Source organism: Limulus polyphemus, unplaced genomic scaffold (genome assembly GCF_000517525.1).
Source record: "Limulus polyphemus unplaced genomic scaffold, Limulus_polyphemus-2.1.2 Scaffold178, whole genome shotgun sequence".
Classification (NCBI taxonomy): domain Eukaryota; kingdom Metazoa; phylum Arthropoda; class Merostomata; order Xiphosura; family Limulidae; genus Limulus; species Limulus polyphemus.
In genome coordinates, this window is record NW_013665788.1 from 121,859 (window position 1) to 131,780 (window position 9,922).

The window sequence follows — 9,922 nt, forward strand, 5'->3', positions numbered from 1 at the left end:
AATACCATATGTTATTGTTATACATGGGGGTATTTTTTCATTGTCCTACTAATACCATATGTTATTGTTATAAGAAAGATAATCGATTATCACCATACCCAAAATGATATCATCATTTATATGTTAATAATGTAGACGCGATAACAAATTAAACGTTATAATTATAAATAACAACATCGTTCATCATCCCATTCAAATAATACATAAATGTTATAGAAACGAGTGTCGATTATCGTACTAATACCATGTGTTATTGTATTCTCATATGATACGTTATTATTACACACATGGCTAGACATCGTCTTCACATATCATACGTTATTGTTACACACGTGGGTATTGGTCATTTCCTACCTATACCATATGTTATTGTTATACATGTGGGTATTTTTCATTGTCCTACTAATACCATATGTTATTGTTATACATGTGGGTATTTTTCATTGTCCTACTAATACCATACGTTATTGGTATACATGTGGGTATTTTTCTTTGTCCTACTAATACCATATGTTATTGTTATACATGTGAGTATTTTTCATTGTCCTACTAATACCATACGTTATTGGTATACATGTGGGTATTTTTCATTGTCCTACTAATACCATACGTTATTGTTATACATGTGGGTATTTTTCATTGTCCTACTAATACCATACGTTATTGTTATACATGTGGGTATTTTTCATTGTCCTACTAATACCATACGTTATTGTTATACATGTGGATATTGTTCATTGTCCTACTAATACCATGCATTATTGTTACATGTATATTGCCGATTGTCGTCCTACTAAAAGGATATGTTACTATTATATTCAATAATACTGATTATTAGCATATCAAAATTATATATAATTTTTATTATATTATTATTATAGATTAATTATCTTCCTACCGAACCCATGTGCCAAACACTGATCATCATGTCCTCCCATTTCAACCCAAAGACGCACCCATATTGTTAAGATATGTTATGCTGCAGCTTTGGGAATACTTATCTACGACGTGAAATACATAAATGCATACTTTGTTGATACACGCAATCGTAAACCCTTGTTCAGACTTAAGGCATATCAATTAATATGTATTTCTTGTTCATTACCTAACCTACAGTTCGTGATTAGAAATGAGATCCACAAGATCCATTAGGATGCGTTTCGAGCTGTGTAATTAGGCTGTCTGAACGTGCTCCACTGATATTCATATTCGTAGAGTGACGCAACGTCGAAATCCACAGAGGTTGAGCGTTCTTTTACAGTCGTCACACGGGCCCTTACTGGATAAGTACTTCTAGCACAAGCAGACTCTGTCAGTTAGTGTTCGTGTAACAGACGTCACTTGAAGTTTATACTGTTAACATGCGCTGATATCTTCTATCCACTCGTCTCGCTAACACCTATCGAGAAAGTAAGTTTATTACTTTTACCCACTTGAGGACTTAATTCCATATTAAACACAACTGACAATAACTGTTCTAGTATTAGTACTAACTTGAAGAAACGAAGAAAGTTAAAAGCTATTTTATTTTTCTAAAAATATCATAATAAAGTGGTAAGAGTTTTACTGTGTTACCTTAGAAGCAACGTAAATTTTCATACCATAAAAATGTATATTAAAATAGACTTACTTGCCGTATTTTAGACTGTTGGTTTAGGGTTCTAAGTATACAGGACTTACTAATACTATTAAAAAGTATTATGTGATATCGCTTCACCCATTAATTAATACAAACTTTCGAACTGCATATACTAGTATCGTTTCTATTATTCCTGCGAGTAAAGAATATTATTTATGACTACTTCTGTAATTCTGGAAATTTATGACGCAGATTTTCTTAGATTGCTTCTTTCTCTCATAAAATAAGTCCCACGGTGGGCAGCAGCAAATTTACGCACTTACAACGCTACAGTCCGGGGCTCGATTCCTCACAGAGGACACAGCAGATAGACTAATGTGACTTTGCTTTCAAACAAACAAGTAAACAATCATAAGTCTTTTTATGATTTTTTGTGTGTGTGTGCGCGTTCAAAGTAAACAAAGGACGCGTTTCCGAACGCATGTGAACTTCACTTAATGTTCTTAAAATAATATTTTTCACAAAAATCTCATTATTTAAGTAAAGCTTAAAGTAAAGAGTCAAGTTTAAAAATGCCCTATTTCCTTTTTGTTAGGAAAGGCTTAACTGCATAAACGCATAATTTGCATGTGTGACTGATAATTCAGTTTTTCACATAGATTTCCTCAGAAGTAATGCGGCACGCTTTGAAGTGTTTCCTGCAGTATTATCAGCACAGCGTTCACAGTCGATGTTTCATGTGTGAAGGTAAAAACCTGCGATATATATATCAACAATTAATTATTTCACGTTAGAAGTACAACAAACTAAACCAATTTTATCCTACCGCTTTCGTACACAAAAAAAGAAAAAAAATCACTCACTGAGAAGGTTGAAAATAACGCTTCAGTTAAAATGCTAAATTCAAATAAAATTCTAAAATTGATTACCTTTCTACCCATACACACATAAATATACCAAGCACTCTTTACGATCGTTTAAAAGTGCATACATCTACCGAGTTTTGCGTCTGTAGGCTCAACGAAACGTTCGTTTGGCGTTTCAAGGCACATCAAACGCGTTGATGAAAAGTACTTTTTATATTATTCGAGTTTATTTTTTACTCTATTTTGTCATACATTCAAGTATTTCTTGACTTGCACAAATGGGTTTATAGAATAAACTTACAAAAAAATAGCTAATTAAAAAAAACTTAATCTTTAGTGTCATCTGGTGACCCAAATACAATATTACTGAAATATTCTTACGATTTAGTCACGTGCAAAATAGTACTATTGTTTCCAATGAAAAATGGACCAATTTTAGGTTATAGAAGCTTAGCTATTAAATATAGGTCAAGGCTTTCAATACTTAGTTCATGGCCAGGTGGTTAAGGCACTCGACTCGCAATCTGAGGGTCGCGGGTTCGAATCCCTGTCACACCAAACATGCTCGCCCTTTCAGCTGTGGGGGCGTTATAATGTGACGGTCAATCCCACTATTTGTTGGTAAAAGAGTAGCCAAAGAGTTGGCGGTGGGTGGTGATGACTAGCTGCCTTTCCTCTGGTTTTACACTGCTAAATTAGGGATGGCTAGCGCAGATAGCCCTAGTGTAGCTTTGCGCGAAATTATAAAAACAAACAAACTATACTTAGTTCCCTAGCATTTTTCTATCGCAGTATATATGGTGGCATTTATTTGGCTATATCCACTAGTCTATTAGTTTTCTAATTAACCATACACATCTACGAAATTTTTTTATCATCCGAACAATTTTTGCCACTGGTTGACTGGGTTTTCTATAAATTATTTCACATAAAAGTTCTACTTTTTCACATTTTATTTTAAAAACATATTTTCTAGTGTGAATTTCATAACCAGGTGAGAAAGACAACTAATAATAATTATTCAGTTACTATCAAGTACACGAAAAGTTTATTTATTTTAGAGCAAAGACACATTAAGATATCTGCTGTGTCCACTGTAGAGAGTCGAACTCTGTATTTTATTGTTGCAAGTCCATAAGCTTACCGCTGTCCCACCGGGGGAATAGATAAAAAAAACAAAAAAAAAACGGAAGTTTGGGAAACTAGAAAGAGTTAAAAATCGACCATAAAAATCAGTCTCATAAAAAACCTGTAAAAAATAATATGAAGAAATATGATTAAACGAAGTAAAACAAATAACCAAAAATCATAATTCAGAAAATGCTATTAAAAAGAGCCAGGCTAGTTATCATGATGTGCTGTGAATTTGAAGGTCCAAAGCTCGCGCAACCATCAATTAAACACGATTCGCATTTTCAGCTGTGGGTGCATTAAGAACGTGACAGTCAATCCCATTACTCGATTTTTGGAGTCGTACAATATCCTTCTGGAGGCGGGTACTGTTTACTGGCTATCTTTCCTTTGGTCAATAGCTCAAAATTAGGGTCAGCTGTACTCGAATACCTGGAGGTTCTGACCTGGCATGTTGAAAAACCAATATCATGCCATTTGTAGTGCTTGAAGTGATCTGAGTCTATAAATATTTTGCTGTTTCTTTTTCTTTTTTGCTTTGTTTTTTTTTTGCGTCTGAAAAACCTGTCAAAATTTTCGTTGGCATCATTTTAACTGTGCATACTATAAATGCAAACAACAATTATAACATTATAACAATTATAATTATAACTGTCAATTAAATTAGTGTTAAAATGTAGTTCTGACATATGCAGTTTTACCGCGACTGTATATTAGCCATACTTTTCACATGACTTGCTGATTTGCATACTGAAAATGTTTTAATATAACGTGCTCAACCTTGTTTGTTTGTTTTTGTTTTTGAATTTCGCGCAAAACTACACGAGGGCTATCTGCGCTAGCCGTCCCTAATTTATCAGTGTAAGACAAGAGAGAAGGCAGCTAGTCATCACCACCCACTGCTAACTCTTGGGCTACTCTTTTACCAACGAATAGTGGGATTGACCGTCACATCATAACGCCCCCACGGCTAAAAGGGCGAGCATGTCTGGTGTGACGGGGATTCGAACCCGCGACCCTCAGATTACGAGTCGAGCGCCCTAACCACCTGGCCCTCAACCTTATAATACACTACTTTTGAGGTTCTCTTCTACCGTTCAACTTGTAACTCTTGTCTGAGAAAATGAAGTATCAAATAAGATCAAATACATTAAAAATGAAACTGTCTTATTTTACTTTCATTGGTTAGTCATTTGTTAAATCAACCATTTCCGATCACAGTTTCTAAATAACGGTTAATGTTAATGATTGTGAGGGGAAAATTATATTTTAGGCTACTGTCTTAAAAATCAGAGAAATGTCACTAATATTCATTGAGTGTTTTCTTTTCACAAAGAAAAAAACTGAGGACAAATTGACTAAATATTATCTAGTTTTGCTTAAAAAACATATTTGATTTAATTTTCTACCATTTTGATATAAAATAATTTCCAAGATATTGTTCTGAGAAGTTTTTTTTTTTAAACATGCACTTTAGAAACACTTTCTTTCGTTTTAGAATTTCAACTTGTTTATAATGCTGATCAGTAAGTTTGTTTGTTAAATTTCGGGCAAAACTACTCGAGAGCTATCTATGCTAGCCGTCCCTAATTTAGAAGTTACAGATTAGAGGGACAGCAGCTAGTCAACACCACCTAACGAGAAATCTTGGGCTAATATTTTACTAACGAATAGTATAATTGAACAGAAATTATAACGCCCTCATGGCTGAAAGGGGCGAGCATGTTCGGTGATGGAATTCGAACCCGCGACCTGCAGATTGTGAGACTAGCGCCCTAACCACCAGGTCATGTCGGGCCAATCAATAAGCTTAATCTTATACATTCAGAGAATTTCAACTTGATTGAATTTCATTAAGTAATTTCTTTCGAAACTCTATTTGGCCGATTCGGTGACTCAAGACCTTACGTTTCAAAATGGTGTCAGGTGAGGTTACGTAAAAATATTTTTATTAACAAAAATGCATGGTCGAAATAAATTTATATTTCAGAAATATACTTTGTTTCAATAAATTACAAATTTTATTATTTATTTGAGTTATGTGAATACGATAAGCTTACTAATAATATCAAATAAATAAGTATTTGAGTCGCGGTAATATTTTGCCGCCTCTACTGTACTCTCTAACCATAATATGACTTACTTGATGTTTTGTCGTAGAAGAAAGTTACCATAACTCAAATAATTATAATTTAACACGAAAACATTTTCAGGAACCAAAGGAACTCTAAAGAAACTATTAAACAATTTTAAAAAATGTGGTTTGTTCCTTAGTCTTCTAAACTTCTCTTTCCCCCGTTGGACGTACAATGCTAAAATCTAGGGTTCGATTCCTTGCGGTGGACAGAAGCATACATAGCCCATTGTGTAGCTCTACCCTAAAAATACAACAACTAAACTTTCCACTACATTCCGTTGTTATTCTCTGGAATTTCAATTTCCCACGAAGTCATAAATTACTTTCATACAACTTTATTCACCCTATACTGACGTAAATAGTTTATAATCTGCTCTATCCAATGGTAATTAAACTTTCCACGTAGCTATTTTGAAAGCTGGATTTCAATAGCAGTTGTTCGATCACCTGCTGTGAGGTCATAAAAGGGTGAGAACACAGAGGCTGTGTAAAATTTAGAGAAAGAAGAGGAAATCACGTGAAAAACAAAACTTGAGAATATAGTTCTCAAGGGATAATAGTTTCTTAGCAAATATAGACCAATGCTTTGAGATGGAAATGAAAAAACTAAAATAATTATAAGTGTATAATTTACAAGCAAGACCCCCCCCCCCTGAGTTGACCAGACGTGTAAGTTTGATTTTTTTTAAATTTTCTTTGCGAATTACATTAAGTAAACGATACCAAATGAAAAATATTAATTCTAAAATATATTTTGCAAAACAACAGTTAGAATTATTATTTTTATTTAAATTTTGAAATTTGATATGCAAGTTTGCACTAGAAATCTGAAAGGTGATCGCTGGTCCAAAAAGTGTTAATATTATCTTTCTTTCTCTTACCGAAATCCAAAAAAGCAACACCTTTTGGACACAAAAGTTTGCTTGGTTAATACAAGATTCAAATTATTAGTATTTTCAAAATTATTCGGTGAAAATAGGCCTAGTGGATAATGCACCGGGCTGCCGATCTGAAGGCTTAAAATTCGTGCCGTGATAAGCTGCGGGGGAAGGGGGCGTTATAACCACGACAGTCAGTCCCGCTATTCGGCTTTAAATAGACGTGTAAACAGCGGGTGTTGTTGATCTACCTCTGGCTAGAAGTTTAAAATGCGGGATGCATCGTATAAATTCGTGTTAGCTTTGGATATAATTCGCGGAAGATACAATATATATGTATATATATATAAGAAATTACTTTCTTAAAATGAGCAAAACAAAACAGCGACTCCCTCTCATCATTACAACTGGGTTTAAAACTTTACCTGATCAAGAAACACATAATTAAAAACAACATTATTTCTTTGTCGCCATTCGGAATCTACCACTTTTCTGTATCAATTTTTGTAATTCTGTGATGCTCGTTCAACGATGTTGTTGGTTACTGAAACCTCTGCTGTTTCGCTTTAAATTATATATATAAAGAGATTTATTAGAAATATCATTGTGCAGAAATTAATATTGCCCCCAATTAAAAGAGATTATGGATAGATGGGATGGAGGAGTTATCATAAAAGCAGAAACAAAGCAAACAAAGATAGGAGCTTGTGTGACAGGAGTTGTTTGGATAATTAGAGCTCAACGCATGTTCACATGTAAACAAAGTAGGAGCTTATATACCAGTAAGTTAGCTAAATCACAACCTCTGATAATTCGTGTAGGAAAGTATAAACATTTCATTAAGAGTAACATGCTCGGGCACATATGGATGCTTCGCAGGCAGTTAATAGTAGCCTTTGAAGTATTGCTAGTCGTTGACCTTAGGATCCACTGATGTGACAAATAAATCTGGAGTACCTCAAACTCTGATAGCTTAGGTAGTTTAGTGTACACTCCTCATTATTGATTGGAGAGTTCCTAAGTTCTGTTCAATTTGGCCTAATCATTTTCAGAAAGGTAATCAATCATTTTTACTGACTAAGCGTTTTAATTAGTTCCAATACAAATTGTTACGTCATATTAACCTCTCAAGTGGGAACCTATAGTAAAGAAAAGATTAAATCCATCTGAGTGGTGGTGGTGATCGACAGACGACGATAATGAACGAATCAGGGAGCAGCGACCAGGAACCTATTCCGTGAAGATTGTATATGTACCCTTGTAAAACACTACTGAAGAAGACTTGTAGTCGAAACGTTAAAGATCATGTTATAGCAATCTTAGCATCCACAAAATCCATCCCTTGTAAAACACTACTGAAGAAGACTTGTAGTCGAAACGTTAAAGATCATGTTATAGCAATCTTAGCATCCACAAAATCCATCCCTTGTAAAACACTACTGAAGAAGACTTGTAATCGAAACGTTAAAGATCATGTTATAGCAATCTTAGCATCCACAAAATCCATCGCTGTATAGCATGAACCATTTTCGATACGCGACGCATTAATAAACTCGCTAAAATGTACAAAGTGGTTTTCAAAGCAAGCTTCTTTTATGAACCCAAGACCTTTTCAAGAAACGAATTTAACAGCATTTATGAGGTTTTTACGTCTCTTCCGCATTGGACTAAATAACTGATTAATCTTGTGAGATAGGTCCGAAAAGATATCGAACGTTACTCCACGTACGTCGCAGATGTGGTATTTATAGACTTTTTACACAGAACGAAGTAGGTCACCATAGTTTCACTTACATGTATTATTCATATAAGATCTCTTTATAGTGAAACTAACCGTGAAACACACGCTACTGTGATGGCCATGTATTCTATTGATGAAACCAATAATTGATAATTTCCTTTAGACTTTAAGAACAAGTATGATGGCGACAAAATAGGAATAATCCCAAGTTGTAGCATGATTTTACCTTTAGGATTGCTTTAACACCTAAATTTTCACACCCAATTTTTCCAATTAGTTTTGCACGATCAAAAAGTAAGTAAATAAAATGTGTGATTGTTTTCACTTCTTCATTCTTTTCGGATTACTTATACCCAAAATAAACTTGTTATCTCGGCATCGTGAATATACGGTTTTTGCCCTTGACAAAAATCAATAAGACAACAAAGTTAAACTTCATTAGTTCTTAACCGTAACGTGGCTATGGAGGGGGAGGGGTATCGTCCCTCGAAGAGTTTGGGTAAATAAAAAATTAAAAGATCTTAATTTTTTTTTTAAAAAATCACCCTAGTTCAGATGGAAACATTTTGCTAGTACTTGCACGATTGTTGTTTAAAGAAGTTTGTTTGTTTTGAATTTCGCGCAAAGCTACACGAGGGCTATCTGCGCTAGCCGTCCCTAATTTAGCAGTGTAAGACTAGAGAGAAGGCAGCTAGTCATCACCACCCATCGCCAATGGGATTGACCGTCACATTATAACGCCCCCACGGCTGAAAGGGCGAGCATGTTTGGTGTGACGGGGATTCGAACCCGCGACCCTCAGATTGCGAGTCGAGCGCCCTAACCACCTGGCCATGCCGGGCCGTTTAAAGAAGTTTAGTGGCGTATATTTCACATCCTCCAATGGCATAGCGGTACGTCTGTTAACTTGTAACGCTAAAAACCGGGTTTCGACGACTGTGGTGGGCACAACACAAATAGTACATTGTATAGCTTTGTACGTACAAATAAACATATCTTACATACCTAATATAATTCGAAAATTTCAAATGTTTTGCCTCCTTTAGAAAAAATTCTACCTGCGGAAATTGTTCTCAAAAGAAATTGTTCTTCTCGTAAATTTACTTTATTAGAGAATTGTTCTGTGTCTTATTATTTACCACAGTAAATGTTCATGCGTAAAATACCAACTTTTACGAATTAAGTACGTTCAATGCGTAACCAACAATACCAAATGATGAAGTCAGAGCAATTGTTTAAATAGTAAAAATGTTCCTTGGGTGATTTGTTGGGTTTATAATTCATGTAACTTACTTTAAATCATATCTGTTCTATATTTTTAAACCTTAAGTCTTATGACCTGAACATAATGAATCCAATATTCACATTCAGCAGATACGTCAGTCGCCAAAAGGGGTTTATCCGTTTTTTTAAAATCAAATGACAGGCTTTGCTGTCACTCTTATAAGTGTGTTAAGCAACATCACATCTTAAACCTTGGGCTTTTCGCTCCGAAGCCCGACATGCTAATCACTCTGCCACACTCTTCCATGTGCCCGGCATGGCCAGGTGGATAAGGCGCTCGACTCACAATCTGAGGGTCGCGGGTTC

At 34.9% G+C, this 9,922-nt stretch overlaps 1 protein-coding gene across 3 annotated transcripts in view; it reads left to right on the top strand.

The window, feature by feature from the left end:
- The first annotated feature begins 1,331 nt into the window (after positions 1–1,331).
- LOC106478070 (alpha-1A adrenergic receptor-like) overlaps positions 1,332–9,922 on the top strand; it is a 29,158-nt gene continuing 20,567 nt past the window's right edge. For 2 of the 3 annotated variants that reach the window (XM_022381595.1, XM_022381597.1), the window contains exon 1: positions 1,332–1,410. The gene's annotated coding sequence lies outside the window, so the exon portion shown is untranslated. The remainder of the gene's footprint in view (positions 1,411–9,922) is intronic. The other variant, XM_022381596.1, reaches the window with a different exon arrangement.